The following is a 17,027-nucleotide window of genomic DNA, read 5'->3' on the forward strand; positions in this document are numbered from 1 at the left end:
GAATTCACGTCATTTTGGAAAAGAATTCTGATCACTTCAAAAGGTGAGAATTAAAATGACACATAAATAAAGAGAATTTGAAATTCTCTCTCACGTCTCCAGCGACTCTTCTCTCTCATTGACCTCATTTCTCCTCTTTCACGGACCTCACTTCCTCTCCAGTGACCCTTTCTCTCGCGTGACTCTCGTTCTCCCTTCTAGTCTCGTTCTCCCTCACTCGGTTCGCTCTCTCTGCGGTGGGTTCTTCTCTCTCACAGTGGCTCATTCTTGTTCTCCCTCACGTGCTCTGTTCTATTCTCTAGGGTTTTGTTCTCCACACTTTGTTCATCACTCTCTGGTGAGTCTTCTTTTAATTGTATTATGATTTTTTCCTTCAATGTCTCATTTAGGGTTCATCACCCTTTGTAGTGTAGCTGCTTTTTTTTTGTTGTTTGTTTTTTGTCAATGAAGGGGTTTGTGTTTATTAAACTGGGAGTTATTGTTTGTTGAGCTATTTTATGTCACAATTGTCTTATTGGGGGATTGAAAATGTGAATAGGGATTGATGTGCCTTCTTCCCAAACGATTCTTTGACTTAGGAGCAGAAGAAGGTTTTATGAATTGTTTGTAAGCATAGTGTGTTTGCTGCCAATTGGTCCAAATTATATGTTTCCATCATATGTGTGTGTACCTAGCATTCTGCTGACCATTATACGGGCACATTTGGCATGTCTCAAGTTTTTGTGAGCTCCTCTACTAATTGAGTCTCGATGCTCATCCTAATATAGCACACTTGGATAGTGAAACATACAATACAATAGATACAATCACCATTTAAACCTATTTATAAATATTAATTCAAATGAAAATTCTAATCGTGCTATATTCTTCTAGTCAGCGCTCCTCATCACATGCTAACTTCCACTTCTCCACTTTCTCCATGATAGCCTTCCTGATAGAAGCCTCTTCTTTTGATCTTGATATCTGTTCATCCATGCTCAGGAGGAGATCAGAATGATCAATCTCCCCTGTTATAGATGTAAGTCAATTTCTAGGCTGGTCTTTTAAAGTAAATAAACACCTATATTTTTTGAAATTGAATACACACACATTAGTTAGATTCACCTGAGTTTATGAGGTTGATTATATTGTTCATCTCTTCCCTTGAAGGAATCTCCACATGTGATTTCTTGCATATCAATTCCAGTTCCCTCCACTTCTTCTAGAATAGCTCCTTCATCTTGCTTGATTTTAGTTGATCCAGTCTCTTTACTTCAGCTTCAATCTTGTAAAAAGTTGTAGAGTTTTTAAATATTTGAGTTTCTAATATTTTCTATGGATCATTTAAGTTAGATACCTACCTGCTGGACTATTTCTAGAGTAAGACTTCCCGAATTTGTTACTTCTGCAGATGAGAGTGACAACAAATTGATTACCACCATCTATTAAAAATATACAATACTGCAATATACTAATAAGCTACAGTTAAAGAATCAAAACATCAATACTAATAAGCTACTATAAATGATCGATGAGATACTGGGATACGTATAATAATATACTTATTAGAGACAGATGCTAATGAATTTAGTTGGCTCCAAAAGATGTTAAAATATTTTTTATGGATTCGTAGATCCATGTATCCATATCAAGCAAGACCAAATCCAAATAGTTTTACTGGAGTTATACGGGACATCTTTAAAGATTTTGGTGCACTTATAATAGGTAACAAAGTTTTCTTTCTAGATTTCTAACTAAGTTACATGGATTTTCTTTATTAAACTAAACATTTTTACAAGTTAAACATAATGATAATGCGTTCAATGAAATGTAAATTAGGTTCTTGTTCACACAGGCAGATCTTATTTTCTCACAATAAGCTAATAGTTATAGCTTCCATATTTCAAACGTAATTTCTTACATAGCAACACTAGCAGGTTTCCAAACACACTAGTAGTAGGGGTGGAAATGAGTTGGTCTAAGTTGAGCTAGGCTTCATAAGGATTCATCCTAACTTGCTTTCCTAATAAATAAATAAAAACCAAACCTAGCTCATTGAAATTTTTCACTACCTTTTCTCTCTGTCACAATCTGTATTTTAAGGCAAAAAAGTTGAAATTGAACAAATTTTTAGCCACTTGCTTGCAGTCTTTCACTCTTTCCATAGGTTGTCTTCTCCTTTTCAACAGTACTTCTTGCAGCCTTTTTTGGGTGATCTAGTTTGGGTTTTACACAACATGTATAATCATCATGGTGAGAGTAAGCAAGAACTATGTAATCTTCTTGCAGCCTCCTTTGTAGCACTTTGAAGATTTTCTCTACCTTTTCGCTCTATCATCATCTGTAATTTAATACCTACAAAATTACAAATTGAACAAATTCATAGCCACCTACCCATATGTCGTCTTTTCCTTTTCAATAGTACCTCTTGTAGCCTTTGATGGGTGACTTTGGTCATTGTATACTGAAGTGAATTATCATGGTGAAAGTAAGCAATTAAGAAATCTATAATCTTCTGTAGGTTAGAATATATTTTTAGATTGCTCTTGATTACTTAATTGGTGGCTTGCTGAATCATTGTTTCTTGTTTCATTGAACTGATAGTAAACTTTTTTTTGTTGAGTAAACTGATAGTAAACTATGATCACTGCAATTTGATGTTTTATGTTGGTCATTTGGAACTATTGAGAGAGATGACATTTAGTGCTATGCAAATGAATTAGTATCAATGCCTATTTTGGGAAAGAAATTATGATAAATGGACAAGTGAGCAAATTCAGGCTATGGGATTCTACGAGAATTCTTAATTAAAACCTGAAATTACAAGATCTTCTTTCCTAGTCTCGGTTACGAGTAATTGAACACCTATTAAAAGTTAATTATTATGACACTTTGAAAGGAAAAGTGAATGGCAGATTATAGAAACCAATTGAGTATTATTAAAAGAGGTAAATAAGAAATGACTTTCTTAGTGAAGTAGAAATAAATAAAAGTGATTAAAATAATGCTTTGAACCAAAACGTATAACGGTAAAACACTCTAAATGTAGAACAGTAAGTGTACAATAACAAGTGAACTAAAGATATTAGGGAACTTGAAGTGATTATAAATAATAGTAATTACATAATTGGCATATGAAAGATAATACACTAAGAGTAAGTGTACAATAAATATTTTTTTTATAATTTTTTATATATGCTGAATCTAAAGCACTTCATTAGAGTTAATTAATCAGTACTTTAATTACACACTTCTAATTCTAATAGATAATTTTAACAAATCTTAAAAGTAATATATCTAAAACATGTACAATCATATATACCATATCAATCACATCCCCTTTGCAATTGCCTAAAGTGTATTGGTTGGATCAAAGGGACTAGCAAGTAGCAACAGTGATTTATACGTACGGGGATAGGGAACCCCACTAGTATCCGATTTTTATGAATGAAACTTGTATGTGATACATCTATTATCTATCAGCCACAAATCTATAACAAGTTGGTCGATGCTTCCATATGGAAAAGCCACAAATCATTAATATGAGTGGAATTAAACTTGAATTTCTTAAGCTCCCTATGTCTCGAGTTTAATTTTTTATTATAGGGGTCTAATCAAACCCAAAAAGAAAAAAAACTTTTTTTTACTTCTTTTTTTGTTGTGTATATATAGTTAAGAGACATTTCTTGTCATCCAATTTATACTCTACAAAAGTTAACCTCTAGGCTCTTGCTTGTGACAGCCTAATGTAGAAAAATATGGGCATTAAAATTTAGAGCTTATTTACATCTTTTACCTACATATTTGTTTTAAATCTCAAAATATTATCTTATGTCATTATCATGCAGTTTGGATTGAGAAGAAATGGATCCTAGCATAGTTGACACTGTAATTACTTCAAGAAAACGTAAAAGAGAAGAGTATAAGAAAATAATGTTATTAGCTACTGCTTGTGTTGTTCATATGGTCATTGGTGTAGTGACATAGTATCATAATAACTATTTTGTTAAGGAACCAACCCGTAATTGGGAACTAGAACATCACAACTTCCTTAATCGTCTTTATAGAGGGGCAAATAAAGATTGCATTGAACAATTGAGGCTTAGTAAAAATGCATTTTGTAACCTTTGTAGAATTTTACAAGAAAAGGGTGGATTAGTAAGAACAAGAAATGTTTCAACAACTGAAGCAGTAGCAATGTTTTTACATATCCTTGCTCACAACCTAAAGTATAGGGTAATGCAATTTAGTTATTGTAGATCTAAAGAAACCATAAGTAGGCAATTCAATGATGTCTTGAGAGCGGTAATGAAAGTGAGCAAAGACTATTTGAATTTTCAACCCTGTACTTTAGAAGGAGCGGAAGCAAACAAGTGGAGATGGTTTGAGATAAGTTTATTAATTGTTAGGAGAGATTTGTTAATTATAAAATTTTCTTAGAATCTAAAAAAATTGTCTTGTTTGTAGAGATGTATTGGAACACTTGATGAGATTCATATTCCGGTTACAGTTTCTCCTGATGAGAGACCTAGATATCGTAATAGAAAGGGTGATGTCTCTACATATGTGGTCCAAATTTAAGGTTTATTTGTGTTACCTGGGTGGGAAGGGTCTGCAAGAGATTCTCGAGTATTACGAGATGCATTATGTCATCAAAACAAACTTGAAATTCCAACTGGTAATATTTCTTGGAAATATTTTTTTTCTTTTTTCTTTTGGTATAGTTTAAGCCTATGTTTATTATTTTAAACATGGTAAGTACTTTCTTGTGGATGCGGGATAGATATCATCTCAATGAGTGGATTGGAAACACCCCTCAAAGTTACAAGGAGTTATTTAATCTTCGTCATGTAAGTGCCCGAAATACAATAGAAAGGTCATTTGGGATCTTGAAAAAAAGATGGAGTATATTAAGAACTCCTTCATTTTTTTATATAAAGACACAAATAAGAATTATCAATGTTTGTTTTGTGTTACACAATTTCATAAGAGACGAACAACAAACTGTTTAACTTTTAGAAGTTCAAGACTTAGAATTCTTCTTTGTTGTTGATGAAGAGTTGGTCCATCAATCAAGGGAAGGAGTTCAAAATAATGTCATAGATTGGATTTGACTTTTTCTTTTTTTTCCAGTCGCATAAATAGGCTAAATGATGCAATCCTACCCCGCAAGGGCATTGGATAGAAAACTCCAAGTAGATTGGGCCAGAGATGCAAGAGAAGGCCCTAGGGTTCTTATGAGCTTTATGGTAGATTTCGAGCCCATGAACTAAGTACAAGCCCACTTATCTTTGTAAATATTAGATTAAGGTTTCATTATTTTTTGGCCTTGTATTTAGGGCTCCATAATGGGGGTAGGGTACCCTAGAAATATAGGATTTTTCAGCCCTTATATTTTAAGGCACCTAAACTAGTTTTTGTATTAGGGGTAGTTTTGTAATTTCACATGCACTAAGTGAATATTTGATGTGTGTTGGGAAATAAATTTAATTGAATTGATAGAAGTCCAATCGAATTAAATTTTAGAGGGGGAGGAGAGCATTTGCTTACTACACCTCATTGCCACATCATATAGTCACACTTTGTGCATGCCCTTCATGCTTTACATGCCTCATGACACCTAAGCACACTTAGTGGAGAATCTTGGAATTGATCTTGGATTAGTGGGTTGAACCATAACTAAAATTCACTAATCATAATTAGTGAAATTTTGGCTCCAAAGTTAGGCTCCACAAATTCAATTTCAAGTTCAAGTGAAATTTGAATTGAAACTCAAATTTCCCTCCAATTTTGTGTGACATTTAGGCTATAAATAGAGGTCATGTGTGTGCATTTTTTTTAACTTTGATCATTTGAATATTAAATTCAGATTTCAGAGCTATTTTAGAGCACAAAATTTCGTGCTATTCTCTCCCTCTCCCTTCATTCATCTCCTTCTTCCTCCAAGCTCTTATCCATGGCCTCTTATGGTGGTGAGCTTCTTCTAGACTCATCTCCTTGAAGTGGCGTCTCCTCTCCCTCTTCCTTCTCCATTCCGCTGCCATTTATCTTCCAAGAAGCAAAGGAATCCATTGATGAAGAAGATCCTAGGCCTACAAGCTCCAATGGAGCTTACATCAAATTTATTTCCCAACACACATCAAATAAATTTAATTGGATTGGACTTCTACCAATTCAATTAAATTTATTTCCCAACACACATCAAATATTCACTTAGTGCATGTGAAATTACAAAACTACCCCTAATACAAAAACTAGTCTAGGTGCCCTAAAATACAAGGGCTGAAAAATCTTATATTTTTAGGGTACCCTACCTACATTATGGAGCCCTAAATACAAGGCCCAAAAATAATGAAACCTTAATCTAATATTTACAAAGATAAGTGGACTCGTACTTAGCCCATGGACCCGGAATCTACCCTAAGGCTCATAAGAATCCTAGGGCCTTCTCTTGCATCTCTAACTCAATCTACTTGGAGTTTTCTATCCAATGCCCTTACAGGGTAGTATTGCATCACTAAACCATTTCGATTCAAGGTACTCCAAAACTGGGATGATATAGTGGATTTGTGTGCTAAAGATAGAGTCACTGGTCATGGAGTTGAAACTGCCATGGATGCTGAGATAAGTAGAGAAACAAATGAAGTGGAATTCATGGGTTTAGGTGATACTGCTACCATAAACTTAGAAGAACCAAGCTCTAATACAAAAGAAAAAAGACAAGGTTCAACTTCTTCGGGCACACATTCTCACAAGAGAAAGATGGGAGAAAAAGAAGGAATAACAACTTCTTTGTATAAAATGGCCAACTCTTTTAACCGAATGGTAGAAAAAATGGATGGTAAAGTTGATGATGAAGATATTCAAGAAGTGTTACGTGAGGCAGCTTTGATACCAAATCTTAATAGATAACAATGGGCTAAAACTATTAAATGGTTAGTTGACGATCCAAAACAGTTAGCTATTGTGAAAGCCCTTCCAATTCATGAAAAGACAGATTATGTTTTAACACATCTTGCAGAATAAAACTTGGTGAGTAATCTTTTTTATGCCTAGTTGAAGTCATATTTTCACTATAGTTATTTGTCTTTCCTGTTGTGACTTATATTATCTTGTTTCTTCTTCCCTAAATGGCAACATTGGATGTTAATTATTCAGGTTCCTCGACCTTTACACTTGATGATGAATGAAGATTAAGGAATGAAGAACATTATTTTTTTAATTTCTTTTAGTTATCAGGATTGTTATGTACTCGGTTAGTTGATCTTAATTTGGACCTTGTAATTCTTGTTTAAGATCTTTGTTTGGAACTTGATTAATTAGGACCTGCTTGTGTTGATTCATGTTTATGCATTGGTGCATTATTAGCAATTTGAATTTTCTTCCCTCGGGAACAATGAAATTAATATCATTTGAATTTTGTATGAGATAATTGTCCTTAAATTAGATAATTATTTAATTTTAATATTTTTTTTTAAATTATTGCGAGACTAGGTAATTAATTTTTTTTAACAAGAATAACGAATTACATATCATTCATCTTTTAATTTTGCATTATTGTTTAATCTAAGTTTTTTTGTGTGTTACTTCAAGAATATTGTATAAGATTCAAAATTGTTTAGCATTAAAATTATTTTGATTATTTAATTATTAAATATTAAAAAAATTTATTATTATATATTGTATAACATTAAATTTATTTTGAATATTTAACTATTTAAAAAATGACTCATATTTATTTTCATTCAATATTGAAATTTTAATTTTAAAATAAATATTTAAAAATAAATATTTGAATTTCATTGAAATTGAATTACTTTGTCCAAACAAGGATATTAAAATACAAGAAATTAAATTGTCTCATCCAAACAAAATATTTACAAAATGAAAGGAATTTAAATCAAGACAATCAAAATGCTATGTATTTGAATTTCCTAGAAATCTTTAAATCCCCCATCCAAACACATGGTAAGGGATAGTTTTAAGACTTTGGGTGTGTATTAAAATGCTCTGAGACTTGATGTGTCTTTTCTCCTTGGCTTAACTCTTTTTTTTATAACGGTTGGAGTGGACTTGGACCTACGTGCTCTTACTTAGCACGCTGTGCTCACTTAGCACGAGTGCCTTAGCGCGGGTGCTTCTATTCGCGCTTAGCGTGCCTCTCCCTCACTTAGCGTCAGTGCTTGTTTTTGTTTTCGCACCGAGCGCGCAATGGGCTGGGCCTTATTCAACTTTTTTTTTTTGCTTATTTTCTTTAGCTTTTACGTTTTTAATCATTCCTTTTCATATTTGCAAGCCATGAATAAGAAAAACATCAATTTTTAACAATTAAGCATGAATAATTACTAAATAATCATTTTTAAAGATATTTCCATTATATTTTTATCATAAAAAATAACTCATATTTAACCGTTATCAAGTTGGTTAATGATAATAACATACAATGTTATGGATAAAATGTCTAGTGACAATTAACTTTGTCTTACAAATAATTAACAATAAATAAATGTTTGTATACAATTACCAATTCATGTTTGTGACTCTAATGATTAAATATTAAAAGTGTTTAATAGTATAATGTCATAATATTATTAAAATATTTAATGGTATATTTAATTTTTTTTACAAGTAATTAAAAATAAATGAATGTAAATGTTGTATACGGTTATTGATTACACTTGTGAAACTAATATAGTTAAACTTAAACATGTCTCAAATAATTTATACTATATCACGTTATTATTCAAATATATCTAATAATATAAAGTGGTTAAATTAAATGTCAGGGGATGTTGAGCGAACAATATTTTTCTGCTAATATTTGTCAAGAGACATCTATTGCGTATATCTAAAAGGTTTAATACTTGATGAATAAAGTGAACTCAAATAATTAATAATCCGAGATGTATAAGAAATTAAGTCATGCAGGCTACAGCTGACATCTCTTCTCGTAGTCTAACCTCCCCTACATTGGTCCAACGTCCAAGTATAAACAAGCTAGTTAAGCAAAACCTACCCCATAGTATGCTTTCTTTATTTCAGGGGAAAGACCAAAATAGAAAATGCATAGCTAATTCAACAAAAGTAGCATTAACTTCAGGCCACTTCTACTTCATCACCAAAGCAAAATAGTAGACAAAATGCAAGCTATGAATAACCAAAGCAGCTTTCCAAATGCATTTCCATGTGACTCCATAAAGAATGAAAGGTAAGGCAACCATGCGAAGCATAATTCAATATTTTATACCTGGCCCACGAATGAATCTAGATGTCCCCCAATATGTATTTGTGGCTCCAAAAAGCAAATAGTTCTTCAAAGTTCAAATTACCACCATTTCTAACTGCAATTGGATAGGGCGGCAAAAGATCAACAAAAACAACACCAAAAAAATATAGCCTTCATTTTTTTTAATAAAAAACTCAATATAACATCACAACAAAAACAATAAGAATAGGACCAATAATTGTCAAACTAACCTATTCAATACGTTCTCATTCCTCTATATGATTGCATAACCAAATCAAAAAAGAAAAAAAATCGAAACTTGACTAAATAATTTTAACACATACCATTTGGAGAAAAATTCCCAACTGGATGGATTACAAAGACCTATTACAGACATACCTCCAAAAGCAATTTGTTTTGAGGCAAAGTTCTGACACCATCAATTAAGACATCTTCAACAACATCCACACTGTTTGTACTCTTAAAACCAAGGAAGGAAAAATGATCAAAAAAAATAGCTAACTACACCGGACAACAACATTCATCATAAAAGTGATAGATTTTTTATATTCTCATTTTCCATTTTAAAGAACTCTTCTTTGTATAATTATGATATGATATACCTGCTTCAATCCTTTGTCAGACATTTAATAAAAATAAAGTTAAAAATAAAAAGTTGAAAGAACTTATTGACTAGACCTAACAACGACATTCATCATAAAAGTGACATTTTTTCTTGTTTCCATTTTAAAGAACTCTTCTTTGTATAACTACTATGATATGATATGCCTACTTGAATCTTTTGTCAGAAATTTAATAAAAACAAAAGTAAAAAAAAGTTGAAGCTTGAAAGAACTAATTGTTATGACTAATGATAGCCTAGAAGGTAACAAAGCCAATCTTTTAACTCTAACCAAAGTGAAGTTTGCATCCTAAAGCAACACATGTTAGCCCCATTCGCATCTCAAGGTTATGCTTCTTTTAGATCTTTTATTTCCTTGGGTTTCAATGATGGTTACCATATTAAATTTCGAGGACCATTGGGTGAGAAATGTTCCTCTTTATTATACTCAATGATATAAAATATTTTATATGGAAAAATAATTGTCATTAAATTACGGAACTAAAGGATGTACCGTGTGCTTTTAGCTCAAATTCCTAAGGAAGTATAGAATATAGATTATTCCCTCCGGTGAACTTTTCTATTGTACTTGGATTCTCACTAGTTCTAATTGGATTATCATTAGTAGTGACATCCAAATAACTAAATTGCATCTAATTACAATCTAGAAGGAAGAAATAAAAGAAAAAAGGAATATAAGAGTGTCTAAAAAGGACTTTATCACTGCATATATGGGCCTAACTGACTGAATTCAAATAAAAGAAATAGCAGCAAATAGATGATTCTTCCTCTCGTTTTTTTGGTTTAGAAATAGAGAATTTTGGGGGGAGATTAATAAAAGTAACAGAGCCAAAGAGGCTCTAAGGTTTTACACAATACTCCTAGAAATGACTATTGTCAGACAAATTTGTTCATTAGAATAATATTCCCAAGCATGATATTCTTGGAAATATGATTCCCGAGAATAAAATTTCTTACCTTGTATTAAAAGCATCTTATTTTTAAAATACAGAGAAAGATCTTATGAACCTAATGTTTTAACACTCTTTTAAATTCACTTCTTGATTATTAACAAGAGAAATAACATAATTTATAAACTAGTCCTGAATATAATCTATATGGCCTGTGGCCAATTCCAAAAAAACATAGACATTGGAAATATTGGTGCATCAACAAGCACACACCTGAGAACTATTGCAATAAAAGCATGAGAAGAGTTATGATTAATTCAGAGCCATATTGGGCAGATATCTCTACAGTGTGTATACTCATGCTTGTGTGGGACCTATCTTCTTCAAGCTCAGGCCGTCAAGGACTTGTAGGAGTTGTTTCAAAATTAATACTAGTACACAAATCCTAAGAGAGATGTTGAATTGAAGGTTCAGAATCATCAACAGAATCACAGAAGACATGACTCGTTATTTTAAAATTATTGATGCAGTTTCTAAGTGCATATACGGATATACCAGTATGAGCATGACTTTATTGAGATTATTTACTTGAATTGAATTATCATTAGCAAGTGTTAAATTCGGATGCTGAGACAGGTCCATCTCAAGTTTTACAAGTCATAGTGATCTCAATTAAAATTTGTTAAAAGAGAACTATGTCAAGTTTGTGAAGGTTATATTATGTGTAGTGGGAGAGAACAAAGGTTACAAAGTAGTGAACCCAAGACAAGAAGAACTTGAAGATGGTTCATCTACTGCAACAAACAAGGCAAAAGACAAAGGGACAAGGAAGAAACTAAAAAACCCTATCCATAAGAGATTAAAACAAGAACTACCATGAACTCCTTTATCACCAGAGATGGTTAAATCAAACTGAACTTGTAATTGTAAGTGAAGTAAATAAGTACCTGAACAAGCCAACAACAAGGAAAAATCAGGTTAAGAATGTTACAGAAGAGTGGTAGTAGTGTTTTTTTCCTGTACAAGTGAAATTTAGAAAAAGAAGCCAACACATAATAAGTTTGAGTGTGGATTAGAAAATTAAAAAACATCTAAAAGAAAATATATGTCATGGATTACCAACATGTCACTTACAATTATTACCAAAGCTAACAGTTATGCTAAAGTAATTGGTAGTTTCAACAATTTGCTTTGAATGTGACAGTGAACCTCTCAAGAAGCTGCACAGATCCTGCACCCTTTGCCTGCAAAGAGACCATATGAATATAATGCTTTCTTTATCATATGAATATATGATAATCAATATTCAATAGTGGCCACATAGAAGCAACAATCTAAAATTTCAATTTATGTCATATCTGAGAATAGAGCGAATCATGACCACGATGGAAGGCAAGAAAATCAGGAATCTTTTGTGTGTTATTCAGCACAAAATTCAGTCAAAATTTGACACCATAAAAGATAATCACATGCGAATTGGATCTGGAACCCGAAAATGGAATATAGCATAATCTGCACAAATCATATTGAGACCATTAAAAATGAACTGCAGTAGGTATGCTTGCACTTGTTATAGTGATGTTATTCCTGAAAACTACGTTTTCATTTTTCCTTTCTTTATCACTTATGTAAGTCATATTATGTTCTACATAACATTAAAATTAGCATCTATAAAAAGTTCTGGCAATGCTGCAACTTCAAATGTCAATAAAATTAGGTGGTCAAAGTAATCAATCAATGAAAGAAATACAATCAAAATAATTTCTAAGAATCCAGAGAAGTTAATAAACTACTCAAACAATTATCGCAACAATCATCATAGCCAGTAAAGAAAAAGAAAATATGGGGAAGTAAAGTGTACATCTCATCCACATGGCTATGTACTTAGATACCCTTTGCTTCATTGGGTACTGGAATTAGAGTTTATCCTTTTAATGCACCCAATTTCAGCCTTGTTCTACTGTAGAGTATATATGGTTCAGATTAATTCGCCAAAAGTAATAATCCATGCGGGCTAGCTCCCTGACTGAAGTGGTGGAATCAAGAAAAATAAGAGCTTTTCAAAGCCTCTAATAGTAATAATGAATTCTTTCTCTCTTTTGTTTCTAAAAAAGATGAAGATTCGGGATCAATGTTGCTGTTGTAATGTAGGAAACACCATGGGAGGAAGATTGTGTCCATGTTTGTGCAATACCGAGACCAATTCTGTTAGAAAATAGGAGATACCTAGATAAATATAATTAGAATGAGTCAAAAACCAATTAATTGATTAATTAATAAGCAATAACCAATTAAGACTAGGTTAATCTCATGATCATGTTTAAGAACACAAAAACAGGGTAATGAAAATCAAACTAAACAAAGACCACAAACTCACCTTATCACTTTCTTCTTCGTCATCTTCCTGGTGATTTTGGGGAAAACGGATTTTGGGAAGAGAACAAGTATTGTGATGCTGTACGAGCAACATCCGACAGCGCTGGGTTCGAAGCAAGAAATGATGGTGGTTCCGTCGCTTTCAGCCGCCGTAGGGCTTTGACGCCAGCGTCATTGCTAGTGTTCGCCATAGCAGGGTACTCTGATAGTAGTGCTACTCTATTCTTTCGACAATATATGGGTTTGGGGTTTTAGGCTTTTAGCCCAACTAAAAATAATGGTGATTCCTCCACTAGCTCCACTAGAGGATATCTTGTTTGGGTCGAACATAGTTACTATGGCAACAAATCTCTCCCTTAGAGTATTTAACGTGATTACATATATAAAAGATTCAAACTTGAAATCTTTGATTCAGCTGGAACAACTCTACATTAGTTGATCCCCACATTCGGTGGTACTAAATAATAGTATATAAGATCATAAGAAGAATAAAATAAGTGAAGGAAAAAAAATACAAAACTAAAAGAAAATTTTATGTACCAAATAAATATTGTTAAATAGCTAATATTTAGGGATCATGTTCCATATTATATGCTTAATTGCAGCATCCTTATGACTACAAATAAACCAACATGCGTATGGTACAATACATAGTTTATGTATACCGTAATATGATATCACATGTATCCTAAGGTTCGATCTTCCCTCTTTCTTTCCTTCTCGCAATGAATGCCTTTTTCTCCAACACGACCCAGGGATCGGAACCACCACCCTCTAACGTCAGAGACTTGCCAGCATCCAACCTCTGATGCACTGCCCCTCTCCAGCGTATGCATTTCATGCACTTATAGCAGATCAGTGTGTGACAATCTTTCTAGTTATACTCATTCATGTGAGGCTTTTGCTAGCCTCATCTCCTTTCGACAATCCCCCACCTATAATTATTTGGCATCGCCCGCACTCCGACAACCCTTCTTGCTACTGTTTCTTCACATCAGTAGCCAAATAGCGGTGTGATGCTCGCACTGCTGACCTTCCTCCAAAGAACCCAATGTCACCAACAGTGACCCTTTCTGCCACCTCACTCATCGCCCCACCCCGGTGTGTGAAGCTCAAGCGCTTGCAACACTTTAGCACGTGACTCACTTCTTCTTCTTCGTCGAACCTGTTTAGGCTTTTGTTTGTCCATAATTAGGTTTTGTTTGGCCTTGTGTTGCTACATTCCATGGTCCACAATGGCATCTCTAAAGATTCCACTTTATTTACCAATGTGTCGTTAATCCCTTGTGAAAATTGAACGGGACAGCGATACAACCCCAGGCTGCACTTGCCCCACCTACAAATGTAACTATTTCCGCCTTTTATTATACATATTTTCTTTGATTTCGAGCAGCCAACCAACCTGCCTCACCTATTACTATCGTAGCTCAGTCTGGTAATCTAGTAGCCTTTGTCTCCCAATCCTCTACCCTTAGCACTTGGATACTTGATTCTGGTGCCTCTGATCATATGACTGGTAACCAATCCCTTTTCACACAATTGTCTTTTTCTGATTCATTGCCTTATACTACCCTCGCAAATGATTCTCAAATTAAAGTTTGTGGCATTGGTTAGACTTGTCCACTCCCTAACCTTTCTTTAGATTCTATTTTGTTTATTCTTGGTTGTCCTTTCAATTTAATTTCTATTAACAAGTTAAGTCCCTCATTATACTTTTATGTCCTTTTTGTTAGTAATTTTTTTTCTTTTCCAAGACCGATGTATTGGATGAATGATCAAAATAGGACATGAGCCTCGAGGATTGTATTAGCTTTCATTGTCGATTGTCTGCGTCTCCACTGCCTCCCCAGATCTAACTCACCAGCATCTTGGTCATCCCAGTTTGGAAAAATTGCATCTTTTGGTTCCTAGTCTCTCTACTCTTAAGTCACTATAGTGTGAGTCGTGTTAGTTAGGAAAACATGTTCATCACTTTTATAGTCCTCACGTCAATAAAATTATCACATTACCTTTTATGTTAGTTCATTCTAATATTTGAGATCTTATTCGAGTATGTTCCTCTTTAGGAATTTACTATTTTGTCACTTTTATTGATAATTTTTCTAGTTGTACTTAGGTTTTCTTACTGGAAAATCAATCAAATGTTTTCTCAGTCATTCAAAATTTCTCACATGAAATTCAGAATCAATTTGGGACATCTATTAAATTTTTGGGGACTAATAATGTCTATGAATACCATGTCTTCCCAATTTAGTCTTTTCCTATCTCACATGGAATTATACATCAAATGACATGTGCCCACACACCACAACAAAATAGTGTTTATGAATGGAAAAATTGTCACCTAGTGTAGAAGCATATATGATATGAAGTTTTGATGATGCCAAAGATAAGCGCTTCTCAAGTTTGATCCAAGTCAAGAGTTACAACTCTTCAGAAAATAACTCCCAAGAGTCACAACTCTTTAGAAAATAACTCCCAAGAGTCACAACTCTTCTGTCACAACTCTTTAGAAAATAACTCCCAAGAGTCACAACTCTTCAGAAAATAACTCCCAAGAGTCACATCTGTTTAAGAGATTTTTGAATGGCCATCAAAAGCCTATAAATAGGTGACTTGGGACACAAAATTTCTAAGAGATTTTTTCTGAACTAAATTGTCTTATCCTCTCAAAACCAAAATGTCTTATCCTCTCAAAAATATTCCTTGGCCAAACACTTGCATATTCAATAAGAAATCTTGATTGATCTTAAATTGTAATATCTTTCTCTTAAAGAGGGAATTCTTCTTCTTCTTATTCAAAGAGATTTGGTTAAGAGACCAAGAGTCTATTAAGATGTAAGGATTTCTGAACACAAAAGATGGGTTGTCCCTGTGTGGTTCAGACTTTGTAAAAGGCATTTTACAAGATAGTGGAAATCTCAAGCAGGTTGCTTAGGGACTGGACGTAGGCACAGCGCGTGGCCAAACCAGTATAAAAACTAAGTTTGCATTATTTCTTCCCTTAAACTTCTTTTATTTATTGCTATTTATCTTTTGCTTTAAAGAAGTTTATATTGAATTGTCTTTTGAGTAATTCATATTAAGGGTGCATTGTTAATCCAAAAATAGAGAGTGAAATTTTTAATTGGGGAATAGTTTTTGTATCTTAATTCACCCCCCCCTTCTTAAGATAACTGAGGCCACTTGTCTACAAGTGGTATCAGAGCTTCATGTCTGTATAAAGTTTAGAAGCTTCAAGAATAATGGCTTCAGGAAACTATTTATTTCCCAAAGGGAATTCTATAAATAGGCCTCCCATTTTTAATGGCGTGGGTTACCATTATTGGAAAATCCGCATGCAAATTTTTATAGAGGCTATAGATCTTAATATATGGGAAGCCATAAATATTGGACCCTACATTCCCACTATGGCAGTAGGAAATACAACCATAGAAAAATCTAGGGATCAATGGAGTGAAGAGGTAAAGAGATTAGTTTAATACTATTTAAAAGCCAAAAATATCATTACATCTGCATTAGGAATAGATGAATACTTTAGGGTGTCAAATTGCAAACATGCAAAAGATATATAAGATACCTTACAAGTAACCCATGAAGGGACAACAAATGTAAAAAGATCTAGGATAAATACTTTAACTAATGAATATGAGTTATTTAGAATGAATCCAAATGAAACTATACAAGACATGCAAAAGAGATTTACCCACATAGTAAATCATCTTGCATCTATAGGAAAAAGATTTCCAAATGAAGATCTTGTCAATAAAGTGTTAAGATGCTTAAGCAGGGAATGGCAACCAAAGGTAACGACCATTACTGAACCAAGAAATCTTACTAACATGTCTCTTGCTACCTTGTTTGGAAAGTTACAGGAACATAAAATGGAATTGAAGAGATTGAATCAACATGA

The 17,027-nt window shown here is 33.3% G+C and overlaps 1 long non-coding RNA gene across 12 annotated transcripts; it reads right to left on the reverse strand.

Annotated features, from left to right (window-relative positions):
• Window positions 1-202: 202 nt before the first annotated feature.
• Window positions 203-13,552, reverse strand: LOC114394889. 12 transcript variants are annotated; one of them, XR_003662872.1, is made up of 8 exons: window positions 13,116-13,552; window positions 11,873-12,964; window positions 9,605-11,755; window positions 9,227-9,320; window positions 2,052-2,334; window positions 1,341-1,384; window positions 1,105-1,264; window positions 203-1,007 (listed from the first exon to the last, which is right to left on the reverse strand). It is a non-coding gene; the product is annotated as an uncharacterized LOC114394889 (long non-coding RNA). The 12 variants fall into 12 exon arrangements; XR_003662865.1 differs by having other exon boundaries at window positions 204-1,007; window positions 9,227-11,755; XR_003662869.1 differs by lacking the exon at window positions 2,052-2,334 and having other exon boundaries at window positions 207-1,007.
• Window positions 13,553-17,027: the final 3,475 nt, after the last annotated feature.

This window comes from Glycine soja, chromosome 18 (assembly GCF_004193775.1).
Source record: "Glycine soja cultivar W05 chromosome 18, ASM419377v2, whole genome shotgun sequence".
NCBI lineage: Eukaryota > Viridiplantae > Streptophyta > Magnoliopsida > Fabales > Fabaceae > Glycine > Glycine soja.